We start from the raw sequence: 27,798 nt of genomic DNA, 5'->3' as shown, positions 1-27,798 counted from the left end.
TTCTATTGCATGCATCTAGCTGTAAGGCAATGGAGCTCTGTATAGAGTCAAAGACTAGCATGCAGTCAGAGTGCAAGGGTAAGTAGTTGATTAGTGGACCATCAATGCATTGTGATGAAGGGTTCTTTGAAGAGGCAAGTCCTCAACTCCTTCCTAAATCTGAGCAGGGTTAGGATGGCACTTTTCCGGACCGAAAGAGACATAAAAACACTTAATATAGCTTTGAGAAAAAATGATTTAGTTAAGGCTTAACATTACCACATATGTGAAACGTGAGATGTAATAACCAAGTCTTGTAAAAGGTTCTGAACTTATGGGCTCATGAGACACCCAAGGTTACCAGTCAGTTCTTTCAACTTCAGGCACAGAACCAGCCGTGTGGACTAATAATGCCTTCGACATATCATCAAGGACCCATAGAGTAGCATTTTTATTATACTTTACTAGTATCATTACTTTTCAGTAGATCTGCAATGTAACACGTGAATTTCTATTAAATAACACAACATTGCTTAAGTTAAAACTGAATGCATTGCACCTTTATCATTTGTATGGCTAGGTAGACAGTACAACCTTTCCCAGGATTATTTCAGCGATGTCCGACTCCGCAACAAGTCTTTTTGTTCAACGAGTGCAAAGCAATGTAAGTAGGCAGCTAAAGGCCATCACATGAACAAGAAGTTATGAGTAATACATGCCCTACAGAATTTCAGTCTGGGGATAACTGTTTTGCCCCCACTGAGGAGTTTGGCGGGTTATTAGAACAATTCACGATAAGGAAAAAGAATTTCTCTGGGAAGAGACTACTTTGATCACACACAAAGATATTACCAAAGTTATGAGAACTCATTCAGAGTTAAAGGCTCTTTAAGCAACAACAGCCAGGAATGTGCACCACCGTGGTCAAGGCCAGAGGGCTTGCTGTGTCCTGCCAAAGCAAGGATCAAACCCCAGCATCCATTGTTAAACGTGGGTTTATTAGTAAAAACTTGGAACACTGCCAAACAGGTCCTTCCCACTTCTTAGTCACTTTTAACTGTCAACCTTTCTTATTAACATTCTAACCAGAACTAGATGACCTAATGAAACTCCAATACATCATAAGCGAACAGTTCAGAAAGTTAAACCCAACAGGGCTCCAGGGCATTAACAACAGAATGGCTTCACCCATGCCCACAGCTCAAGCAAAGACTTTGTTTCATGTCAGACCACTTCATCCCAGGTTCAGCTTTTTCAACCCCTAATTCCAGTGTAGGTGTCCAGCTCAAAGGTGAGATGAACATAAAAGATTAAGTGGCTCCCTCGTGAAATTTGCACATGTGGATAACTATTATAACTTGATACGTTGAAATAGACTGTGTACACTCTTGGCATCAAGAGATCAAATACACCAAAAGCAACCTACTCGTTTGTAAGAGCTAACCAAACACCGTGAGTAAAAGTTGTCTCCAGTCCTGGAATTAGTGGAAACATTTACTGCACCTGCAAAATAAAATGGTGAGAAATCTCTACAGGGATACAGAAAAGCCAGTTTTTATCCCTCGCCTACTAGACAGCGCATCTACCGTCCATCACAAGATGACATTAGCTAACGGTAGGCTTGGAGCCCGCCCATTGTTTACTATTGGTTGGCTTTTTTGTCACTCATTTGCCTGTTTGTTTTTAGTCAGCTAGTGTGGGTTTACCTTATTCTGGTGTTTGTACCTCCACAGGAGCATGAACGCATTAGTTGTGTCCTTCCACTGCTTACTTTCCAAGTGAAGTTTTTTTCTCCACCAAATTCCCTGTTACTCTCTCAACCACGTGCTTCACCCCACCAGCTCCACATCACTCTTTGTTACTCACCCCAGTAATGCTTCCCCCACATGCTTATAAAAAAGACAATGCTTTCGCTCGTTTTTTTCTTTAGTAGAGAAAAGGCAGAGTGCGCATGACTGGTTTAGTTGGCTCCAGAGGGTCGACCAAACAGTCGGGTCCCACAGCATTGGGCAAGCCACTCCACTCCGACCCGGCCACCCACAACCAGGCATACTGGCTTAATTAAGCCAGTGCAGGGAAACAGCTTCTCTCCTAGATATCAAAGTTTTCATACTGGCAGAGAACTGAACACTCTTCTTTATGACAGCACCAAATATATCTCTCGGATACCTGGACCCATAGAAGCCTTTGCTCGGCTGCCTCTTATCTAAAGGGGTCTTCGTTGATTGTCAGCAAATGTGTTTAACCCTCTTAGCAAGCCCATTACAGATCGCATTGTCGAGTGTAACGTGATACCGACTGATCCGGTACACCCAGCAATCATTTCTAACCTAGCCTGACCGGTCCCGATTTCGGTGACCTCACTACCGTGACCCCCTGCCCTGGACTATGGCTGGTTCTAGAGGCTTGAAATTATTAGGCACTTATTAAAATGTCCTGATGATGATCCCTTTGATTTAAAAGTGGGATCGAAACGCCGTTGACCAAATTGTGTGCCTTATACAGTGTGTATATTGTGTACTATGTTGTTGTAATGGCGCATTTTGAAAATAATTGTTCATATTGCGATTTAAAGAACAACTCAGCTTTTTTGCCTAAAAGCCCTTTCTGTTCACTTTGAATGTACTATAGTGGTTGTGTTTAAATGAGGTACAGGCTTGTACTCCACGACGTGAGACTGTCGAAGGATATTCTTTATTGATCTTGCTGAAACTATTAAAAATTGTTGACCACTGTCCAGCTGGACAAGTCACTTTAATACAGATTCAATTGTGTCTGTATTTATCGACAAACTTGATTGTTGTTGCATGGGACCGTTGTTGTTCTCATAATTGCTCCCCGAGGTCCTGTGCTGACTATATTGGGGTCCCTTTTTTGGTTTAAAATATATAATAACCCTCTTAGCAAAGCCCAGACGATGGTGTCCTCTATTGATTCACACTCATAGAAGATCCCTCCACTACGTCACCACAATTTTCAAGGGAAGCTGCATCTGGCACCAATAACGCCTGCACACTGCTTCCAAACTGCAGGCAGTTTGCATTAGGTTTCATGATTTGCAGAGTTAAAATCGCCCTGGACATCATCAGCAGGGGTTTGAATGCAGCCCTCCATGAAAATACCTGGTTCCCTGGGTGATCTCGCAAATCAGTTGAACGCTTTAACTGGGTGCACTTCCACCTATGGGCAATGTGCATGTCATGTGGAACCCTGGAATAAAAAAAGGAGCACAGACAAGTGACATGAGCACCTTCTCCCAACAAAGAGGGTGAAATCTGTTTTCCCCTTTCCCGGTTATATGTGCAATTGTTGCTGTTCTTTTTTTAAATTGTGGTTGTAACACTTTACTGTTGTAATCGGTTTCACTGTTTCCGTGGGGCTACCACTGCCTGGTTCCCCTGCTTTACAAGAGCCGCCATTTTCAGGCAGTGCGCTCTCTAGTTGCTGGCAGCACCTTTGCATAAAGATGCGCGGACACGCTGCTGTTGCGCCGAAGACGCGCCAAAGGCAAGCCAGTCTTCACCAGTCAGCGTCCCGGAAGCGGTCAGCATCAGTCATGCTGCCTGGGACACTCCCCAGTGTGGGAACAGGTTGTGCTACACTAGCTACCAAATGCAGGCACTCAGCTCGCGCCCCAGCCTCATTTCAGCAGGTGGGACCTGTCTGCGCCTCATGATCCCATCTGTTTAACCTGTGGCTTTAGGTTGGGATCTGAATCTGGGGACCTAGCATGCCACAGCCCCCTACAGCCCCCTGCTCAGTGTGGGCAAGTCGCTGCCTTCTATTCACGCTGCCCTGATCAATTCCCGGTCACTCAGAAAGCACCACCAAGATGGTTTTGACCTCACGGATAAGCCACTTGATCTCCTGTTTATTACGGAGACATGGCTTGATGAATTCTCTAAACCCACTCTTGCAATGGCCATACCCGACGGATATAGGGTCTCCAGAGGGGGCCGCACAGGGGGTAGAAGTGGCTATAAAAATAGGGACAAGTGGGTCCTCCAGCGGGGTGAGACTATGTCATGGGGGGATTGCGAAGTCTTGGATTTTACTATAAGCCTCTGTGCACATTGTACCTTGGGAGGCTCTTTAATCTATAGCCCCCCCCTCCCCCCTTGTCCGCCTGGGGCCTTTAAGGCACTGGGAGATATTATTGTTTCCCGGGCCCTTTGCTTCGCCCACTACATTGATCTTAGGGACCTGAACATTTACTTTGATCAGGCAGCTGCTGGGGACACTCGAATTCCTAGACACATTGAACCTTGCCCAACTTACCCAATGGGTTAGCCTACCAACACATCGCACGGTACACATACATGACCCGATCTGTTCGAATTTCCCCATTTTGGTCAACGATCCACTCCCGGTTTCTTGGTCTGACCATTTCGTGACTTACTTCTCTGGGGCAACAGTTGGTGTCATTTCTCCGCCACGGCCTATTCGTAAAGCTGCCTTCGCCAAAGTGTACCCGCTTGTGTTTAGCCAGGCCCTGTCGACATCCAGACCAGACCCCGCCAATGACCTTGATGGGGAGCGTGCCTGTTTCCCAAACTAGATCACTAAGACAGTGGATCATTTATCCCCTGCCACTTCCCATAAGCATTCCAGGGTTTCTCCCTCTAAACTGTGGTTCACATCTTTTTTGAAGGACTTAAAACAGGAGTGCAAGAAACTGGAGCGAGTTTGGCGGAAAGATTTTTGCCCTTTGCCAAAGCTCTTGCTTAGGGCAAAACAAAAAAATGTACTACAACGTCATTGCTCATGCTAAAAACCTGTACTATTCGGCTCGTATCGACCTAGCCAGGAACAATACCAATAGCATCAGGGGCATTACCTCTTTCCGACTAGCAATCTTTGCCTGCCTTTGGTTCTATTGGTCTGCCTAGGTCACTCAGAATTCTGAAGAGCCTGAAATCCAGCGCCCCTTCAGACCCATGCGCGGCCAGACTTTTGGCCGACGTTGCAGAGCCTGTAAACCCGCAAGTTAAGAGACTTGTTAACAAGTCTCTTCAGGAGGCTTATGTCCGGGCAGCCTGGAGGCAGGCAAAAATTCTACCTCTACTAAAAAAAGCCATCACTTGACCCTACAAGCCTAGGAAGCTATCGCCTCATCTCTCTATTTCCAAGTGTGGCAAAATTATGTGAAAAAGTGGTCAATAAACAATTGACAGAATTCATTGAAAGTGGGGGCCTACTGCACCCTGCTCAGTCAGGGTCAGGGCCTCGTATAGCACCGAGGAGGCGTTGGTGTAAGTTTCAGAGGCCATTCAAGACAGTTTGTATGCTGGCGGGAGGGCAGCCTTGATTTTGCTTGACCTCTCGGCAGCATTCGACACTGTCCCTCATTCGCTGCTGCTTACCAGACTTGCGGAGACTGGCATTTCTGGCACCGCTTGGGGCTGGCTAATATCCTTTTTGGAGGGCCGGTGGCAAAAGGTATGGCTCGCCCCTCTCCTAATCCTCACCTCAGCAGGTGTCTACGGGGGTCCCACAGGGGTCCTCCTTAACCCCTCTTCATTTTAACATTTATTTCACTCCCTTGATCCAATTGGTGGTGGACCAGGGGGCCAAAATCATTGCCTATGCTGACGACACCCAGCTCTTGGTCACCTGGGGAAAAAATGAGTGTTCCACCTCCTCTGCTAAGAACGGTCGACCAAAGTCTTGCAGTGGTTGGCCTCTGCACAACTTTAATGTAATGAGGAGAAATCCGAAATCCTCCTGTATGGAAAGTTCCCTCCTTTATTTCGAGAAACACTCAGGCCATCTGATTTCGGCATGCCAGCCTCAACAGGGCAACCTGCTAAAAACATTTGGGTTTGGTTTGAGGACATTCTTACGTTCACCACCCAGATTAAGAAGCTAACTGGGAATTGCTTTGGGCTACTCAAAAGCCTTCAGAATTTCCTTCCACTTCTTCCTAAGGCCGCTAAAGAAACAGTCACCAGAGCCCTGATCTTATACCGCTTGGATTATGCCAATGCCTTATATGTTGGCATCCTCAGGATATCTGATCAACAAGCTGCAGGTTGTTCAGAATAATGCGGCAGTCAGGCTCCTTCTTAACGTCCCCATCAGATGCAGTGTGAGACAGCATCCGCGAGCCCTACACTGGCTGCCCGTTGCTGAACGGGTTAAATGAAAGTCTTTTGTAAATAGCTAGGGCATAAGGAGTGCAGAGCACGGTGAACAATAACTAAACGCTTCTCTTTTTATACACCTACTAGACATCTGAGTTCCTCCACACAACTCTTGGCTCACGTTCCTCGCTTCCGGATGCAAAGGCTGGTGGATAGCTCCCTTGCCCTGAATGCTGCCTTAGCCTGGAATTCGATGCCGGTCACTCTGCGGAGCATTCAGGACCCAATTCTGTTCAAGAAAAACCTAAAAACATTTCTCTTTGCCTAATTTGATCTCTGTACTCCTTAAAGGCTCGCGCCGGGACACTCTTCGGAGTATCCGTGCGTGTTATGAATAAAAATTGCATAACCTAACATAATTTTTGCCCACCACCAAACTGGTTTGATTTTCTATGATGCATAAATATGGGGAAATTAATGTTATACCAACGATGAGTGAAAAAGTAACCACCACATGTGCACACGGAGAGCGAGTTAGCAGATTAGAGACTCAATTCAGAGCAGAGTGGAATTTAATTGGACAAGAGGATCAACACTGAAAGACTAAAATAAAGTTCTCCTATAAACTCCTCGCTACGAGTCCAAGTATGCAGATCGAAGAAGTTCTATACCAGACAGCAATGTCTATGTAGGTAATTTACATTTCTAGAGTTTTTGTATCAGGCCATGAACTAAAGCAGGAATATATATGTAAAGTAAGATGGGACCACACACATATTCAACAAATAGATTTGTAGATGTCATCAAGCCACATTAGGTATCAGGAATGTCCGATGCGTGTTCAGGAGAGCCAGATCAAAGACAGATTTCCAAGGCAACTACTATGTAAATAAGTTCTATTTAGATGTTCAGTCTATTCATTTATCAGTGTCAAAATCATGACAAGCGGTCATCAAGTCGGCTCCAAAGCGCTACTTAAGACACCCCTAAATTTACCAATCACACGCACATTCCAGAGGAACAGTAAGAAAGCTCAAACCAGCTAACGTCTTACAAGAAAATCCCATAAACTTGACGCGTTTAATCCAGACCCATCACAATCTCTCCCAAAGCCCTCACGAGATATATGGCTTAAGATTGTTTCTATTCAGCATAGCTTTACCTTCAAAAGTAAAATATACGTCAGACAATATTTAGTCTGTATAGGGTAATCATTGCAAAGGTTAAATCCATTTCAAGAACATCTGTTCATTCGCAGGTCGGGACCAACTACCACGTGTGCAATTTGTTAATTGCGTTAACCTACACAGCGGCTATATAGTTAAAACATAAAAATGTTATTTCCGTCATTGGGATTTAGCCCATTAGCTAACTTTTTTTGAGAACTGATCATATTTATGTTTTGCAGCTGGTTGGGCTAAATTTAGAAACTGCGGAAGCAATGGGTTTTGTTTTGTGCCAAGAATCAGGACTCCTGCCAGGTTCCTCCCAACTCTTCAAGGACTACCACTGTCAGCCAACATCCCAAAAACGATCCAGTGCTTAATTAATCTTCAAGAAAAACCCACACATCAAGTAATCCGAACCATGAATTTACAGGGGCTTGCAATAAAGTTCAACCTCTCACATTTTACAACGATCATGCAAACTGCAATGCTGCTATAAAAAAGCAAAGTTACATTCTACACACTTTAAATGCATATCCAGACTGAAGGACAAGTAATCCTATATTTTCGGCCGGAAGAATTTGAAGAACCAGGGAGAAGGAACTCATCTCCTTTAACCATTTACTGCTTCATTAGCGACTCATCAACCACAAGCTAATGTCAAACGAGTGAGTGCAGAACATATGTGCAGAGATGTAAGGCATGGGCAAAGTGGGTTCTGGACCAGGGCCCCAGCATTTCGGAGGGCGGGGGCGGCGAAAGGGACAGCTTTGTTCTGCAGAGAATCTTGCCTTAATGACCTTGAATAATTCGTAACCAGATTATTCTAAATACCGTTTCCTTTAATTTACTGTTAACGTGTATGATATGTGAGTCTATTACATACATTTTGCAGAAAAATGTTGTGTTGGTTTCATGCAACATCCATAAAAAATGTTTTAGATCAAAATAGGACCTTGTGCGAAATAACAGGGTACTGCAGAGATTATTTGTAGTACTTTTAGTGAGTTGCTGCTGTGTTATACAATACTGAAAACACGTCACTATCTCTGAATGAATATTAGATGTAAACACATTTAGAATTTGGAGCAGTGTGCCAGTGCACGGTCAGTGACCCAGTCAAAGATGGAATGAAGGAGCTGAAACTGGATCATAAATTTAAAGCTGTTCAGAATAGGGATCCCCAAAATATGTTTGGCCCAGGGCCTGCAGAATCCCAAAGATGGCCCTGCGTACGAGACACAAGCAACAGCCTAAAATATCAGTTGGCGAGGTCACAGGCAAACAAATTGGCAATTCTCAAATCTGAATTCACCACTAGACATCTCTATCAATGCCAGCAATGGAACTGCCACCTTGAAAACATTAATCTACTGAAAAATTATTGAAGTTGCAGAAAAATAACCCCTCCCAACTGCAGCAATCCTCCACTGCCATGCACAGACACATTCCACTCTGATAAAGAGCGTCACCGAATGAACCAGTCCGAGTCCACTGGGGATGCACACCCCTCCTAACCCGTCAGAGTCCAGATGTGACTGGACTAACCCAGCCTCTTCTTTCTAAACACCGGAACTACTATAAGGGTCCTATTTTCCAGGCCTCACCACCTACTCCAAACATCACTCATTTATAAACCACTCTAAATGTAAAACAACAAGGCTGCGTTTTGGAACCGCGACAAATGTAAACGGATTCATTTTCACTGGATCAACGGTTCGCTACCATTGTACCAGCTGTAAAACCCTATGTACCCTTTAAGTATACCGTACACAGAGATATACGAAATATAAATGCAGTTCTAACACAATCACCCCATCTCAAATATTGTGGCACGTACCAAGAAGCACCACAAGTGAATTCTGTTCAGGTGACTACTGTAAAATGAAAGTTTGTGGTCCTTGCCTAGAATGTTTGCTTACAAATCCAAGTTTAATCTAGATTTAGAGGACGCTACCGAATTTATAAGTGCTTCATGGTGAAACACCCAAGCGATAATCTTCTTTATGACGTGTTTGAACAAACAATAAAGGTAAGAAACCCAATATCAGACATGTTGGATACAAATGTAAACCAAGTAGTTGCACATTCCATTTCTGAACAATAATAATCTGCAAAGTTTAGGGACAAAGCACTTTGTCAACGACAAAGAACAGTTTTCCATTACAGCATTTGTCCAATCGAACTGCTACTTATTGTATTGATATCCGAAGGAGACGAAAAGTTAAATGAAGCTTTCTGGGATCTGACCCTGTCAATTAAACAAGTGAGAATAAAGTACTGAAGGCAGTGAACGCTCTTACATGAAGTGCCTGTATATGATATGTTGGAATAGGGACATAAACTGAGTATCTGAACGCTACCCCTCCCACTCCAGTAATCTTACTTTCTGCAACACATACATCTTTACATACGTAATACTACAGTAAAAAAGTGAATATCAGTCTATTTAAACACGAGGTATTAGTCTGCTTTACAACGCTCCCACCGGAACCAGTAAACTCGACTGTCACGGAGGCCATACCGCGGTTTGCCAAAAATCACACAATATGGCCAAGCAGGGACTGTGGAAATGTGCCACAGGGGCCCTGTGTAGGCACTCGACAACTGTATCTCCTCCTCCAATGTGTGCTATTTTCGATGAAATGGCATTACATTCCTGTAGGAAAGCCACTCTGAGATCCAAAAATGCAAGTCATGGATAATGCGGTTTTGACACTTGCAGGCTGCTTTCTGGTCTGTGGTGAACTGCACGTCCACACCGAAGTGTGCACTTAAAGGCCTTACATGGAAGTAAAAAGACAAGTTTGGTCAACAGTGAAGTATATCTTACTCAAAACGGTGTCCGGGTTAAATTCGCAAATGATTTACTTACCGAGTCAAGGCACAACTGGGGGTTGCTTGCAGAGAAACTGGTTTTGAAAAACGCCTTTTCCCATCTCAGACAACTGCAAAAAGAAAAGCACATGCTCAAACAAACTGGTAACAAGAGCATCTTATATGTTAGTAACCTATGCTTACTAGTGTCCAGATGCCTCTGAGTTACAAAGTAGATTTGCAAGTGTGGAATACACAGAACCAGCTAATGTGCGCTACAAGGTAAATGCATTACATCTATGGATTCCTAGATTGCACAGGGAAGTGTACACCATTTGCCGACAAATTAAACAAATACATTGTGTAGCATGAACATTTTGGTCACACAATGACACTTGCATGATCTACTACATTTCGTAGGAAACCTACACCACAGGCAACTTAGAGAAACAAATAACAATGCACTCTTGTAGTTTTCTTTTTTTTTGGCAGAGTTTTATATAGCGCGAACTTGACCCGAATCGGGTATCAGAGCGCTTTACATAGCACCAGTTATGTTACATGAAGACACACATTCATTTTTGTTAGGCACAGGGAGATTAAGTGATTTGCCCAGAATCACAGGATGTTAATCGTCGTTACCGAGACTCGAACCCAAATCCCCAGGTCGAGCGCCCTAGCCGTTAGGAACACACCATGACCTCCTTGGTCTTGCAGAGACTCACTCACACCATGCAGTACTTACAAGACAATCTCACAACAGACATCTGAATTACCCAGGAACAAGCTGTCAAAAGTAAACAATTGGAATAAGTTTACATAAAAGGCGGTTACTATGTAAAATCTATTCAACATTTTCTTTTAATAAAGAACAGTGCGGAATGCATCGCCCAACTGCTTTAAGGCACTAAGAAAGCCTAAAGAAGGTGACCTGGTTGTAGACGGGAAAAGCCTCATGAAAGAGTACCTTGCCTTTGCTTTTCTAAAATATTTGTACTGTTGGTGTATGGTTTAGTAGTGTAAAGCTAATGCTTCTTTGAAATGTAATGCAACAGTCAGAGCAACAGCTTCTCAAACTGCACCCCTACGTACACTACACAATAGCTGCATATATGCATTTGACCCAAAAAATCGTAAGCAATCCTTTAAAAAAGCTTAAAGGGGGCAATCCTAACCACCTACAATGCGTCCTAGACTGCTTCAGGAGCTTAGAATGCAGAGACAAAGCAAGTATTGACAAACGTTTTGCAGGGACCGGAGTTGCACAGCAGTTGTAAGTAGATCACTGTAGTCACAACATTTAAGCCTCAGTCTTACAGATACAAGTACAACGGCCTGAAGCTTTCCTGAGAAGCCCACTTCCGAATTGTGGGGTTTGAGTCCACCTCATGCCTTTCTCCCGCCCCTCAAACCTTCCTGCATGTGTCTCACCCTCATAAGTTATATTTCATCCCAGCTCAGCTTCCTCCCCTTGTCAGTTTCCCCCTCTTTATTCTTTCTTCCATTTATGCCTCTCTCTCACTATCGCTCGGACTTAAAGTTTGATGATAATCAATCAATCAAGACATTTGTAGAGTGCGCTACTCACCTGTGAGAGTCAAGGCGCTAAGGGGGTGGGGGGGGGGAGGGGGGGGAGTAGCTACTGGTTGAACAGCCAGGTCTTGAGGAGTCTCCTGAATGTCAGCAGTAGGTGGGCGGGGAGGGTGTATCACGTCTTGGCGGCGAGGTGGGAGAATGATCTGCCGCTGGTGGTCATTCGGCGGAGGCGTGGGACGGTGGCGAGATTGGCGGAGCGAAGCTGGTTGTTCAGGGTGTAGAAAGATAGTCGTTAGTTAAGGTATGCTGGTGCGGCGTTGTGGAGGGCTTTTTGGGCATGGGTGAGGAACTTGAAGGTGATCCTCTTGTTGACCGGGAGCCAGTGCAGGTCTCTAAGGTGGTTGGTGATGTGGCTATGGCGAACGAGTCAGATGAGGTGTGCGGAGAAGTTTTGTATGCGTTGGAGTCTCTTCTGGAGTGTGGCCGTGTTCCTGCGTAGAGGGCGTTGATGTAATCCAGCCTGCTACTCATGAGTGCTTGGGTGACCGTCCTGGTTTTGGTGGGGATCCATCTGAAGATCTTTCGGAGCATGCGGAGGGTGTTGAAGCAGGAGGCGGTGACGGCGTTAACTTGCCGGCTCATAGAGAATGTGGAGTCCAGGACTAAACCCAGGTTGCATGCGTGGTTGGTGGGTGTCTGGGGAGTCCCCAGCGTGGCCGGCCACCAGGAGTCGTCCCATGCAGAGGGGGTGGATCTGAGGATGTGGACCTCTATCTTGCCTAGGTTCAGCTTCAGCCGGCTGGTCTTCATCCAGTTTTGCGACCGCCTTCATTCCCTCGTGGAGGTTGGATTTGGCGGTGGCCGGGTTCTTGGAGAGGGAGAGGATAAGCTTGGTGTCGTCGGCGTAGAAGAGGATGCTGAGGTGGTGTGCTCGGACGATGTTGGCGAGCGGTGCCATGTAGATGTTAAAAAGGGTCGGACTGAGGGATGATCCTTGGGGTACGCTGCAGGTGATCATTGTGGCTTCGGATCAGAAAGGGGGAGGCGGACTCTCTGGGTTCTGCGGTGAGGAAGGAGGTGATCCAGTCCAGGCTTTTGTCTCGGATACCTGCGTCGCGGAGGCGTGTGCGCAGGATATGGTGGCAGACCGCGTTGAAGGCAGCCGAGAGGTCCAGGAGGATGAGGGCCGCGATTTCGCCGTTGTCCAGTATGGTTCTGATGTCATCAGTAGCGGCGATGATAAGAAAAGTCCAGGTCCCCAAACATGATTGATCATGTACACCACCTGCACAAATCAAGCACAATGTTCAGGGTTCCCTGTTTGACGACCTGGTACTATCTCATGAGGTGGATGGTGGAAGCAGTATGGCAGCCGCTTCAAACATTAAATCCTGAGCAGTGGGGGCCATTTTGAATGCCACGTAAGCTGGAACCTTGCAGAGCTGCAAAGGTATGTACACTTACTTAAAAATGCCACGAATGCTGCTCATTCTGGGCACACATGCATGATTTGTAGCTGGAAATATGATGACACTCCCCCCCACATTGGCAAATACCTTTCAGTTGACTCGTCTTCTGTGCTTGAATCCCGCATACAAGAGTTTGATAACAGAAGGGGGTAGGGTTGGGGGTGTGAAGGGTATTGTTTTCTTTACACACTTTCAGCTCCTAATCTAAGGTCATTTCTGGTGCCAGGTGAAATTACGGATAGGTTTCATCCTCCTCTTGAGAGCCAAAGCACTGAGCAAGCAGAGTCTCGTGGGTGGTGCTCCTCGAAGGAAGGCCTGCAACCAGCATCACGCCCAGCAACAGCTAATCTCAGGCTCAGATGTACTGCTGTTTCATAGAAGACAAACTTCAGCAAGTCTACAAACCTCATAATGACGACGAAAAAAACCATATGTGAATTCCCATATCGCAAGGCCGATTCAACACAAAGTCACTTACACATGATCAGCCACTCCAAGTTACCCACAGACCCATATATCAAACTGGAAGCGGCTGAAATCTATGTGAGGACCCATTGTTGACAGAAACACTGAAATCATTCAAGGAGTCGTCTGTGGGCATCCTGGCAACAAACACTGGCACAAACATGCAAACATCTCACCCACTCACAGAGAGGGGTTAAGCAAAGTAGTTTTTGCATGCAGTCAACCGGTTAGGCCAGTGTTAGAAGGAAATGAATGGGCTCCAAGTAAATGGCTAATATACTTTAATGAAATATATTATTCTCCTCAAGTGTCTATGCGGCTCTAGCATCCTTGGTACTTCTCGGGATGTTGAGACATTCAGACGTAATGTATAATGGAATCCCCATCTAATGTCCTCAATGAGGTGGTAGTGTTACAAGCTCAAATACCGTACAAGTCCATGTCTGCCTGCTCCTTAAGGGCCACATTAAAAACAGACATATTAATCAACATTTCCCATTACAGCAATATGTGGATCTCAAGGAGACCTTCATTGCAGGTGCGAAATTACTTTAACACTCTGAAATGGTTGGGCTAGAATCAATTCTCTGACAAACAGTAAGGTAAAACATATATATTACATATCCAAACCCTATAGCAAGCGTTTTCACCCCAGAAGCAGGGCAAGGATAGAGGTTATGTTGACTTTTGGCGTCATAACACCGAGATTTTAGTTTTAATAAAAAAAGTTCAGATTGTTCATCCAACAGCAGCATCGCTTTTTAACAACTGAAAGATATATTTCACATTTTTTCAATAATCACAAACAGGCTCATCTTGTGACAATATATCATGACCAGCTTCGCATGCTGCGGGATAAATGAAGTTAAAAAGAGCATCCATCATGGTGCCTTAAAGTAGAGATTTTGAATGCTACTGCAGCTATGCTTGCCTTGGGAATGCCTTCTTTCATCAGATCTTCCACATGGTATTCTAATTTTATATTTTTTTGGAACAGGGACTAGCTTTTAACATTATCCTTTTACAAGATTTAAACAGATCAATGCCGCTGCCAGTGCGACTATCATGGCCTTTGGCCATTACTTTCCTGTATATAGCTAATAAATCAAGTTTCGAAAAAAGAACTTGGCAAGTATCGGGGAATAACTGGAATTACAAGCAACAGTTTCAAAAAACTGAGGCAATGGGGTTGTAGCAATGAAGTCAAATGAAGCCAGACCGAATGAAATAAAAGCACCGCATGCTTACCAGAGGAGATCGCATTCAAGGGTGGAATCAGGCTACTGTCAGAGGGACTGTCCTCAAAGAGGAGGCTCACAAGCTTGAGGTAGTGTATAGCCCCACACCTTCCAGAATCCAGACCCTCTTTTTGACATTGTACGGCCCTTTTGGGCCCTTCCATAGTGGCAAGAGTAGTGGCCCAAGGTCCATTTCTAAATGCGAGAGCTTGCAGGGAGCTGTACCTGGCGGGTGACATTGACTGTCCATACTCGCACATGTCAGCATGTCTTCCTGGCCCTCTGAGCCAGGTCTTGTGCCCTCATCTGTCTGACACAGATCAGTCCTAGTGGGAATCCAACCTCAGAGGTTAGTATGTCCATCTCCTTCCCCACTCAACCGCTTAAAGTCCTGCCTAATGAGTGAAAACTACGACTGCAGATAGAGGTGAAATAACTCTGCACGGAAGAGTTATCACCCACTGTGGGCTTTTGAGGGCCACAAACTCCACTGATCTGGCTATAAAGGGCCAGGATAATTGATCACAATTCTATGTACTATTTGTACAGCCAACTGATGAGCGGCGTAGACTAGATAAATCCCATCATTAAACATTGGCAAGTGAATGCAATAATCCAACTATGACCGTCTCCTCATCGATGCCAATGCTCCCTAGTGCTAATCAGTTTAAAAATAAAATCTTGCTGCTCTTCACTGCAAAACATCCATGCAAGGCGCCACCCTGAATCACAGAAAGTTATTTCACCTGCATTCCATCCTATCTACTGTAGAGTCCCTGAAGTGAGCTTTGCAATATCAACTACACCTGTTCGGGCAGCACAGCATCACACGACCAGGAGCATCAGCCCAGTTCTGCAACTCCATTCTGTACTCTTGGATGAGAGTTTGCAATTTAGATGCGAGTCAAAAGGCAGTCTCCATTCCTAAAACCCTGTCTTGAGCAGGATGTAGCTCTGAGCCAAAGAGGTCCAAGAAGGCATCCAATAAGAAAGCAACTAACCTGATCAGCACAACTGCTGAATCACTGCTGCCATTCATGCTGGTCCCAGCATCCCAGAGTTCGAAGTACATACTAGGCCGTACCTGCTTTCATCAACCACTAAAAGGATAGTACATTTTGTGTCTCTGGTGGCACTCACTGCCACCACCAAAGAAGCAACATTGTGAGCAACCTGCGATCCAAGCAAAAAGGATAGTGGTTCATTTTCCCTGTTTTGGTGGCACATCTAGTCTCCATTTTAAAAGTAAACCCAAATCTACATGAGGGTTACTTTGCATTATTATCCTTTAATCCCCCAGAAGGAGCAGCCACCTTTCGTAAAGGCCACCAATAAACTCCATCATATGCATTTTGGTCTCTTCTGAATGCAAGAAGTGCTGGGAGAAGGGTCTTGTCCCTTGGTGCACAAAGCTGTTTTTTTTATTTAAGATAGTACACCTTTTCTAACTACTTTCTATTTTGTATTTCAATTGCCTTTCCCCATTTGCGGCGTATTCTATCCAAACCAGACTGGTCACATTGAGCCAAGAATTCGCTACTGACTTGGCACAGTGTATTCATTTTACTAGTCTGGGATTAGGTTTGAATTTAATGGTCCATTGAAATTTATCTGTAACACTCTTTTTTCCAAATTCTGAAGAGGAGCCGTCAACACGGTCACAAACAAAGAGGAGCATTGTATTCCTGACTCTGAAAAACTTTCTGCCCAGCTACACAAAGTAATTTTTCCTTTAGTCACCAAATGCAGTGTACTGGACTTTTAAGAGGCTCCATGGACTGGTCATCGGATAAAATAAAGATAGCAAACACCCATCGCTGTTAAAGAGAGGGAAAGAAAGTGTGTGTGAGAAAGAAAGAAGAGCAACAAGGAATGATGGGGGAAAAGAGAGAACGCAAAAGAGCAGGACAGAGCAACAGCCTACTACAGGTAGAGTGAGCACTTTAAAGGGTGTGCATCCCTGTGTTCAGGTGAGATTGTACTGCCCCCTTACATCTGAACGTGGCATGTCCTTAGGCAACATTAATCAAACTAAATAAGTTATCATGCTCTATGTACTGTGATCTGCGGATAAACTGATACAGAAAATCACCCCAAAGCATACACTCCTGTAAATCACGTTACTGCATTTGTTATTCCATAATATTAATGGCTCCGCAGGAAAGTCATTAATAACAATTAAAAAATATAGTCCATTTGTGTCAAGACCAAAAAACTTCTGGCAGATATAATGCATGAGTATTACCAACTTTTATATTCTCTGTGGGATTACTTACAATCATTAAAAGGTAAATTCATGAATGCTTACTGGCTACCACAGCCATTCCAGTCTATTCTTATTGGCTACCAAAGCCATTCCAGTATATTCTTATTGGCTACCACAGCCATCCCAGTCTATTCTTATTGGCTACCACAGCCATTCCAGTCTATTCTTATTGGCTACCACAGCCATCCCAGTCTATTCTTATTGGCTACCACAGCCATCCCGGTCTATTCTTATTGGCTACCACGGCCATTATAGTCTATTCTTATTGGCTACCACCGCCATTCCAGTCTATTCTTATTGGCTACCACCGCCATTCCAGTCTATTCTTATTGGCTACCACGGCCATTCCAGTCTATTCTTAGATTACTGCAGTATGCTAGGACCATGTATTTTATTATTTGACACCAGGCCAAAATTGTATCACCACCAAAAATCCAGTGCGCTGGGTTGTGCCAATATGCATCGCTGAGTGAACCTGCTTGAAATGTAACCTTAAATCTCTATTTAAAATAGTACAAGAACCCATTTTAACCACGCCACCCATCCCATGGGTGCTATCCACCAGTTTCACTAGAAGATAACGCAAGTTAATTAAACCTGCAGCGTGGGACGGAAAGTATGCTAAATCAGTTGTGCCTTCCAGAAACAAGGCCCCACCTTCATTAACTCTACTGTGCAAGCTGATACACCAAAATAGATTCAATATAAATTTCAAGTATATAGCTTAAAATAATTTTAAACGTTAGCACAACTTAGTTCCTCACTTTAAGCAATGCTTTGGCCCGTGATAAACATTACCCAAATCCTGGATACTGGCATCAGGCAAGAAGCACAGTGACCATTTCATACCACACTATAAGTTTGTAAGGGGGATAATCGCAGTTATTTTAACAGCAAATAGACTTCAGGATGCAGTTTCCCTCAAGCAACTGTACCTGCTCATGTAAAAGGAAGGCTGGAAGGGATCTATAAGGCAATGACTCATTCATAGAATAGAATATGCTTTGTTAATCCTATATTGTAATTTTGAGTAAATAGTCATTAATATTGGCTTCAATTATGTATTCAGATTCTGTAAACAAATACTAGACTGTTTCCTTCTAAAGGGCGTTTCATGTGATCTATGTCAATTCGTGGTTGGTCGTCGCGTCCTCCGGGCATAAACAATCTGCCGATTATAGAAAACCACAGCCCACAAAATCAACACAATAATTAAAAGCTGACAAAGGGAATACAGTTGGTATACTATGCCAGTAACTTGGAGCTCGTGAAACAGTTTTATAGCACTGTACAAAGAAGTGTAGGAAAGGGAAATCTCGTCAATATGCACAACGATCACACAAATGTAAAAACATCCAAAGTTCCAGCAAACCGAAAAAAAAAACCTACAATTTTTCTTCCAAGACACTATAGCATGGATGGAATTCTATGAACACTTATGTCGTGGAACAGAGTGTGCGTGTATCCATAATATTCTTATATCTACTCGCCAAGTATAGTCTGACCCCATTCCGGTAGTTGGGTCTCCAAAGACTCAACCAAGCTCATAGTTTCATCTCTGCCTACCTCCTCCACAGAGAACATTAAAAAGCAATATAAACAAGATGAACAGTTTAATTTTTTATTACTATGCCTGCATGCATTAATTTTAATGCTCCTGCAAACCTTTAGTTACCCGGCACAGGATTTGACCTAGATTACCACTGTGAGCATTCCGAGCACTTAGTCCTCCAAAGTATAATTCCCTTACGGTGGCACAGGTTCTAGAGGTGATCACCAGCGGGCCCAGAGGAGCGAATTACACCATATACAAGCAATCTGGCACAAAGGACTTGCGCTATTAACAATGTAGACACTTTAATTACTTGTTTTATTGTAGGGCCCTTCAAGGTAACAAATCATATTGGCACAAAATGAGAAATTCTCCTACATCTTTAAAATTGAGTCAGGATAGAGGGATCATTACATAGCTCATGTGATGACATCAGTAATCACACATGTTCCTGGCAAAACAGTGTACAATATAAAGAAAAAAAAAAGATTTTTTTTTGAGGTGCATGGGATTTCCGGTCAGCTGGCTGTAAATGTCAGCTGAACCTTGGCAGACATGTATACTCTAGTTTTATTTAATGCTCGATTGGTGCTCTGTGCCACAGGCAGCAGCTGAAGAGGCAAATACTTCCACATTCCTATGCCATCATTAAGAGAGTGATTATAGGTCCAGTGCAATCGACAACCAACAAACTGTGGACCAGCAACAGCACGCAACAGTTCAATTTAGTTAAAATGGGGAAACATGAAGCTAAAATGCGCCAAACAAACATGGAAGGGCCTACCAGCAGCTTAAATAGAAGAGTAATCTTGAGTGTTTTATGGGTCTTCAGGGGACTGCATTTCTAGACCAGTCCCTAAGGTAGAATGTAGGCCATTGATAGGGTCTTTATTAAAACCTTTATATACCTGGGGGCCGGGAGTGCACACATTAATGGTTTTCTGGCCTCCTGCATCAAATCCTAAAAACACACAAGCAGAGGTAATGTAGTGGCTGATGGATCTATCCCATGGTACCACGAAACCACACCTCCTAATTCATAATTCCATGGGATCCAGGAGGTCTACATGGGGATTTGAGATTATGCCAGGGTATGCAATTCCACAAACAATGATGTATTTTTTCCCCTTCTACTATCTTGTAACAAACATGTGCCAACAGCGAAACATTTGTCTCTGATACAAAGGCAAGACGTAGCAAATTTCTTTAGTAGAGTGCGCTGCAACTCGAGCAACCTTGTTAGCAGAAAGATAGGACAATCCCTATGCATTGTTCAACTTCTATCACTCTTCCCCCTTGTTGTCTAAGTTACTGTCACTAACAATGTAGGGTTAGGAGTAGATCAAACTTTGTGTCAAAGCTTACTCTGACTCATGTGAATGGATTCGTTTCGGAAATCAATTGTGCAGGTTGATTAACTTTATTTGCTGGCGGGTGATTTGCTTTTGTTCTCTCAAAGACTTAAAACTCCACTGTATACTGATTTAAGTCATGGTAACAGTCACCATGGAGCAAAACGGCCAAAATCTTGATCAAAATGCCAGCACAAGCAATTGTGCCACTAGCGCACTACTATCATCACATCCCTGTAAAACAGCTTTTATAAAAGCTCTTCTGAGGATGCATTATGCTTTCCCTCCCAGAAAGCTCCTTAGTAAGCGGTTAATACAAACTGATCAGCCATATTTGCCCCCCTTCCTTTGACGTATGCTGCTCAGTGGCCCCCCCCCCCCCTCCGCTTGAAGCAGCGGTTCAGCCTTCCCACTCATTAACCGAAAGCGTGGTGCTGTTCTTTTCGGCTCCCCACGACCCTGGTGAATGGCAAATAAACAGGCTCGTTCCCAACAGGCTCATGAATATTCAGACAGCATGATTTACTGCCAACTTGATAAGAAGCACGCGCACTGTAACAAAACAAGTGCAGACCTTACACAGAACCCCGAGAGTTCCACAACACCTTCTCTTTTGCAATGTGCTAATTAAAACCTTACACGTGTTTTTCATGCCTCGAGAGCCTCCTCCGCATTGTTTCTGCCATTAATGGAAGGGAATATTGTATTAAAAGCTGCTGGCGAAAACTGGAGAGAAAAAAAAAAGTTGCCTAGGTTGGAAAAACGACGAAACAAGAATGTCACTCTCTCCCAGTACCGACAAAAAACAGTAACAGTGTCCCATTTCAGGTTATGTTTAGGAATCAGTTAGGCACCTAATTGGGGCTGAGGGGGTAGATATTAACATAATTGGAAAGGTCAGTAATTTGAACACGATTGTGAGATGCATTATTTAAGAATTACAATTGAACATTCTCTGCAAAAACATGAAGTTACTTCTACATGGAATACCAATTGTCCAATGCAGGTCCAGGGAGTTCAGAAAGGCGGGATCCATGCCAGATTTTCAAGATATTCACCCACCATGTACATGAGGCCCATTGAGCTACATTGTAAACTTTTATATTAGGTGAAGATCCAGAAAAACTTGAAAAAGTCCACGTCAACCAGACTACGTTGAGCAGCCCTTCTTTAAGTAGTACTTCACTTGTAAATACAAATCTAGCATAAAGGACCCTCTAAGAAATCTACATTTCTGTATTCAAGAAGCATCATTTATAGAATACACTTTCCTACATTGTTTTATCAACCAGACTCCAGTGATTAAGATGTGTGATTACTGTAATGTTTAACTACAACAAAATAAAAGCTAGTTTTTACGCTTTGCTTAATTCCACACTCCTAACATTTTAAGCACTGTAAATAACGGGTGTGACTGTTGTCCAATTTAACAGGACTCAAGTTAATGGCACTCAATTTACCACCCAGAAGTGGGCACAACGCAGAGTTGTCTTTGTGGGTATTCAAATGCATAAGCTGCAGGACATGGTGTACCTCAGCAGCTAGATCATTCACAGAGCCACCCTCCCGGATCATAATGTGTCTACTTAGTGCAAGAAAGTATTGACTGAAACCCTTCTGGGAAATGTAGATTGCACTTTATTTCTGTAATAAAAGAGAAGTACGCACTAACTGGTTATCAATAACTGGTATTAGTTGTTCAAATATAAAACTTTGAATACAAAAGACACCTCAAAAACAGACTAGTTGTGTAGGCATGGTAAAAGGAAGATGTTGCCATCATGGATGCAACTGCTCCAGAAGGGTTACGCAAGGTTGCCATCTTACTATACACCATATATTTACCACAATTACTGCAGCAGCTGAATCGGAGATGCCTTCTAGTATAGCTACAGTGCTATTCAAAGAAATCAACCTCTCACTCTACAACAACTCTGGCTACGATAGCAGCACAACTGTTTGCAAGAACAAGACCTAAGAGTTACATAGCCTACCACTTGCTCAAGACATTAGTAGTACGCTCTGTTCTTTAACTGGCATAATGCAGAGACCAGGAGTTTGAGTGATGCCAATTAAAAAAATGATTTATAGATGGAGGAATGGAACAAAAGAAATTTGATTAGACCGGTATGGATACCCATGAGCCTCCTAAGGGTGAAGCAAACTGATGGAGTAGTTAACAAAGGACTTTTATTGGTGATCTTGACTTTAAGTAGACAGAGTATTTTGGAGAGGGTGCAGCAATGAGGAATCTTTCAAGGCCCAGACTCAGGAGGTACAGAATTTCATAACTTAGAGGATGCCTTCCTTGCAAGCTCCTACCCCCACATACGGTTTAGAAGTGCTCAAAGTGCACTTCGAATAAGCTTTAGCTGAGAAGATTACATGGTGCTTTTTGGCTAACAATTCGCGGCATTCATAAACCTTTTTTAAACTCAAATTGCTTATAAGCTACAACATTTTTGAATGTATTCAATGATTCAAAAAGTTATTATTCTAAAATATGTAACAAATGGCATTTGTGAATGCCAAATTTAAGTCAGTGCACAGTTCATTAGCAATAGCATACGGTTCTCCCGCGTATAGTCTACTTAGTGATCCGTGCAATATACAAAGAGGAGTTTGGACACAGTTTTGCACTCTATAAATTATGCCATCAAAAAAGTACTTTTATTGATTTGCCAAATCTATGACTATGCATTTCGTGTTAGACTGGACAACTCTTGTCTAAATGTTCTAAAAATGCACGACTAACTAGAGAAATGGGGCGCTTATAGGAAGCTACTATCAGGCCTATACTCTGTAATAGGTAAACTCTCTTCTAAGCCTACCAAAAGACTGCTACACAGGACGTGGCTTGCTGTCAAATGTATTTCAAGGACGACGTATGGTCGCAGATCCTGCAGACCCACAGCAGGTACCCGAGCAAAGCATGCTTGAAAATCTTATTTCAAAATACTGCAGCACTGGCTCTGGTCACCCCACAAACTAAACAAGACGCGCTTTGCACCATCTAGTCCTGTCCCATGGTTTCAGTTTTTTGGTCTGCTGTCTGGTCTTCCTTAAACCTGGTTGGAGTATTGCCTATTCGACCCTCCATGGACCTAGCTGTCTTGTATAACTGACAGTCTTCGTGACTTGAAAACACAAGAGAAGAGATGGCTAGCACGGTCTTTTGAGACCGCAAAACTTTGCATCCTGAGGGAATGGAAATCACCCATTGTATCAACCATGGCGGAATGGTCGGACTCGATGGCCACACTGGCTTCCTATAAAAGGATGATCTATAAACTGAATGGTCAAATGCTTGCTTTAGAGGCTAGTTGGGCCTCTCTTCTCAAATACCGGTCAATATCAAGCAGACACTGAAAGGCATAGATGGTCACGGCTCGACCTAGGTTGCATCTCTTGAAACAGACTATGTTCATTTGGACTCCAGAGACTCTACATTAGATGGATATACATATATATTCTTAGGAATGGTTTTGTAGACGAGAATGTCCACTCGTTATGGTCATATCTATAGGTTTATTTTTGTTTCCTGTTTTTCTCATCCTCTGAGGAACACTATAGACACCTGATATAGTGTGAAATGCATGAGCAAATGTAATCCTGAATATGTTTTGATGTTAAACCAAATTCAATATTCAAACACAAAATGGACTGTAAACAAAAATTATATGTAAAATAAGAATTTATATAAGAACTGACTTCATTTACAAAACCAATTTCATACAACACATTTCTCAAAACTTTTTATACTTTCAAAGTTAAAATTGCAAACCTGCAATTTAAAATTCTATGTTTCGAAATTCTGGTAACACTTTTGTGGATACAGAAGCTGTTGCCTGGAACCATTATACAAGGAACCATATGATATGATTAAGGACTGCCGTGTTGCAGCTTGGATGGTCTTTACACGGACAGGCGATTAGTTTAGAGCAGCATGAGGAGCCCAAGTCTGTAAAGGACTGCAAAACAGACGGTTAGTAAGTGTTTTGGTTGAGATACACATTAGTAACTACGATTAATCAACACTGAACTATTGGCCATGTGATGAGAGTTAGGAGTAACCTAGTGGCAGGCCTTAAAGTAAGCTTCAACAAGCATTGGAAATGCAATAGGTCTCGCAGTAGGAAAGTTTGAGCTATAGGTGTTATTTTTTTGTTTTTTATTTATGTGTTGTTTTTTCTAAATAGCTAAATTAATAGCTTTCTTATTTACAAAGTCAATAGTTATAATTTTTGTAAATGTGACACCTCTAGCATTTGTAAAGCAACATTTTTTGTATTAACGGGACTTATATGTGACTTATATGTATTGATATAAAAAAATCAATGGCTTTAAAAAACAATTATTAATTAATACGTAAATAAAATGGATTTTATTTTATATTGCCAATAGCTTAAAGTTTATTAAATATATTTAGTCAAGATGCTGTTGTTGCGCTGAGTGAGGGTGAGTGAGGGTGAGGGTGAGTGAGGGTGAGGGTGAGTGAGGGGTTGAGGGTGAGTGAGGGGTTGAGGGTGAGTGAGGGAGTGAGGGTGAGTGAGGGTGAGTGAGTGTGAGTGAGTGTGAGTGAGTGTGAGTGAGGGTGAGTGAGGGTGAGTGAGGGTGAGTGAGGGTGAGTGAGGGTGAGTGAGGGTGAGTGAGGGTGAGTGAGGGTGAGTGAGGGTGAGTGAGGGTGAGTGAGGGTGAGTGAGGGTGAGTGAGGGTGAGTGAGGGTGAGTGAGGGTGAGTGAGTGGGTGAGGGGTTGAGGGGTTGAGGGGTTGAGGGGTTGAGGGGTTGAGGGGTTGAGGGGTTGAGGGAGTGAGGGTGAGGGTGAGGGTGAGGTGTTGAGGGTGAGTGAGGGTGAGGTGTTGAGGGTGAGTGAGGGTGAGTGAGGGTGAGGGTGAGGGTGAGTGAGGGTGAGGTGTTGAGGGTGAGTGAGGGTGAGGCGTTGAGGGTGAGTGAGGGTGAGTGAGAGTGTGGGGGAGTGTTCGAGGGTGAGGTGTTGAGGGTGAGGTGTTGAGGGTGAGGTGTTGAGGGTGAGGTGTTGAGGGTGAGGGGTTGAGGGTGAGGGGTTGAGGGTGAGGGGTTGAGGGTGAGGGGTTGAGGGTGAGGGGTTGAGGGTGAGGGGTTGAGGGTGAGGGGTTGAGGGTGAGGGGTTGAGGGTGAGGGGTTGAGGGTGAGGGGTTGAGGGTGAGGGGGTGAGGGTGAGTGAGGGAGGGTGAGGGTGAGTGAGGGTGAGGTGTTGAGGGTGAGTGAGGGTGAGTGAGGGTGAGTGAGGGTGGGTGAGTGAGGGTGAGTGAGGGTGAGTGAGGGTGAGTGAGGTGTTGAGGGTGAGTGAGGGTGAGTGAGGGTGAGGGGTTGAGTGAGGGTGAGGGGTTGAGGGTGAGTGAGGGTGAGTGAGGGTGAGGGGTTGAGGGTGAGTGAGGGTGAGGGGTTGAGGGTGAGTGAGGGGTTGAGGGTGAGTGAGGGGTTGAGGGTGAGTGAGGGTGAGTGAGGGTGAGTGAGGGTGAGTGAGGGTGAGTGAGGGTGAGTGAGGGTGAGTGAGGGTGAGTGAGGGTGAGTGAGGGTGAGTGAGGGTGAGTGAGGGTGAGTGAGGGTGAGTGAGGGTGAGTGAGGGTGAGTGAGGGTGAGTGAGGGTGAGTGAGGGTGAGTGAGTGGGTGGGTGAGGGGTTGAGGGGTTGAGGGGTTGAGGGGTTGAGGGGTTGAGGGGTTGAGGGAGTGAGGGAGTGAGGGGTTGAGGGAGTGAGGGAGTGAGGGTGAGGGTGAGGTGTTGAGGGTGAGTGAGGGTGAGGTGTTGAGGGTGAGTGAGGGTGAGGGTGAGTGAGGGTGAGGGTGAGGGTGAGTGAGGGTGAGGTGTTGAGGGTGAGTGAGGGTGAGGCGTTGAGGGTGAGTGAGGGTGAGTGAGAGTGAGGGTGAGTGAGGGTGAGTGAGGGTGAGGGGTTGAGGGTGAGTGAGGGTGAGGGGTTGAGGGTGAGTGTGGGTGAGTGTGGGTGAGTGAGGGTGAGGGGTTGAGGGGGAGTGTTCGAGGGTGAGGTGTTGAGGGTGAGGTGTTGAGGGTGAGGTGTTGAGGGGTTGAGGGTGAGGGGTTGAGGGTGAGGGGTTGAGGGTGAGGGGTTGAGGGTGAGGGGTTGAGGGTGAGGGGTTGAGGGTGAGGGGTTGAGGGTGAGTGAGGGTGAGGGGTTGAGGGTGAGGGTGAGTGAGGGAGGGTGAGGGTGAGTGAGGGTGAGGTGTTGAGGGTGAGTGAGGGTGAGTGAGGGTGAGTGGTTGAGGGTGAGTGAGGGTGAGTGAGGGTGAGTGAGTGAGGGTGAGTGAGGGTGAGTGAGGGTGAGTGAGGGTGAGTGAGGGTGAGTGAGGTGTTGAGGGTGAGGTGTTGAGGGTGAGTGAGGGTGAGGGGTTGAGTGAGGGTGAGGGGTTGAGTGAGGGTGAGGGATTGAGGGTGAGTGAGGGTGAGTGAGGGTGAGTGAGGGTGAGGGGTTGAGGGTGAGTGAGGGTGAGGGGTTGAGGGTGAGTGGGGATGAGGGGTTGAGGGTGGGTGAGGGAAAAATGTGCAATAGCCAGGAAAATCAGCATAGTTACTTTAAAAATGTCATTGAAGTGTTGCACAATATACGTGTTATAAATTGCGGACTAGTGCTTTATGTTTTGATAGGACGCGAATAATCTTAGGCAAATAATTAGCATCTCAAACTCAAATGGTAAACTATTTTAAACGCGAAAGGGTCTTATCGAGGTCTATATGTAGTCATCAGTTTTCCACAACGGGCTAATGTTATGTTATGCTCCAGCCAGCTGCCTATTACATTACCTGTCCAAAGCATCACCCCTAGTTTATAAATAAGTATATTTAAGACTTAACTTGCTATGATGGCCCATTCATTATTATAATCCGTTGTTGAAGTGTTGTAAACGTTTGCACTCGCCCTGCCTCGTCCGGTTTATATGCAAGTCAGAATCCTTAGATATAGCTTGCATACGTAGGAAAGAAGCGTGTTTTAAAATAGCAAGCTGTTTGATGCGCTCTTAAACCCTGTGAGTTAGCTATTTACCCCAGGGGATAGAAACAACTACAAAATCGGCAACGGAACGTAAGGAGTACGGGTAATAGATTTAACATGGCCAAGTTAAAGCGCTATGAAGCATACTCACATACCCTGACGTGCTTCATGGTAAAGCGTGTGCAGATGGAGCGTGGTAAACAAAGATAGCAGGAATGGAATGTATGGAGTGCGGATAATAGATTTAACAGGCTAAGTTAAAAGGCTATGAAGCATACTCGCATACATGGACAGGCTTCACGGTAAAGCAGCAGGGAGTGTGCGCCATCATGTTGCCTTCCTTATCACGCTGCCCAGGAGTCAGAAGGTGGACAACATGGAGAGCGAGAGGGGAGCATGGAATTTACAACTTGAACGGCTTGAGGAGGTGAGGGAAGGGCTAAAGGCAACAATGTCACCGGGTGAAAAAAAAGCGAAAGTTGATAGTAAATTGAATATTTAATAGATAATTGCGGTCTCTGCAGCTTTCACACAGTGGGCGACTTCGCAGACTCTATGATCAGTGATTAATATTGAAACTTGCCAAGGGGTCTTTTGTTAGTTTAACAGTACTTTGTCAGGAGGCGCTAGAGTTATGCTCCAGCCAGCTGCCTATTACATTACCTGTCCAAAGCATCACCCCTAGTTTATAAATAAGTATATTTAAGACTTAACTTGCTATGATGGCCCATTCATTATTATAATCCGTTGTTGAAGTGTTGTAAACGTTTGCACTCGCCCTGCCTCGTCCGGTTTATATGCAAGTCAGAATCCTTAGATATAGCTTGCATACGTAGGAAAGAAGCGTGTTTTAAAATAGCAAGCTGTTTGATGCGCTCTTAAACCCTG

At 44.4% G+C, this 27,798-nt stretch overlaps 1 protein-coding gene across 1 annotated transcript in view; it reads right to left on the bottom strand.

Annotated features, from left to right (window-relative positions):
• Window positions 1-27,798, bottom strand: part of PLXNB2 (plexin B2) — a 774,855-nt gene that overhangs the window by 394,447 nt on the left and 352,610 nt on the right. The window contains exon 3 of the mRNA XM_078679101.1: window positions 10,104-10,176. The gene's annotated coding sequence lies outside the window, so the exon portion shown is untranslated. The remainder of the gene's footprint in view (window positions 1-10,103; window positions 10,177-27,798) is intronic.

Source organism: Lissotriton helveticus, chromosome 1_1, assembly GCF_964261635.1.
Source record: "Lissotriton helveticus chromosome 1_1, aLisHel1.1, whole genome shotgun sequence".
Taxonomy (NCBI): domain Eukaryota; kingdom Metazoa; phylum Chordata; class Amphibia; order Caudata; family Salamandridae; genus Lissotriton; species Lissotriton helveticus.
This window is presented reverse-complemented; position numbering and strand designations above follow the sequence as displayed.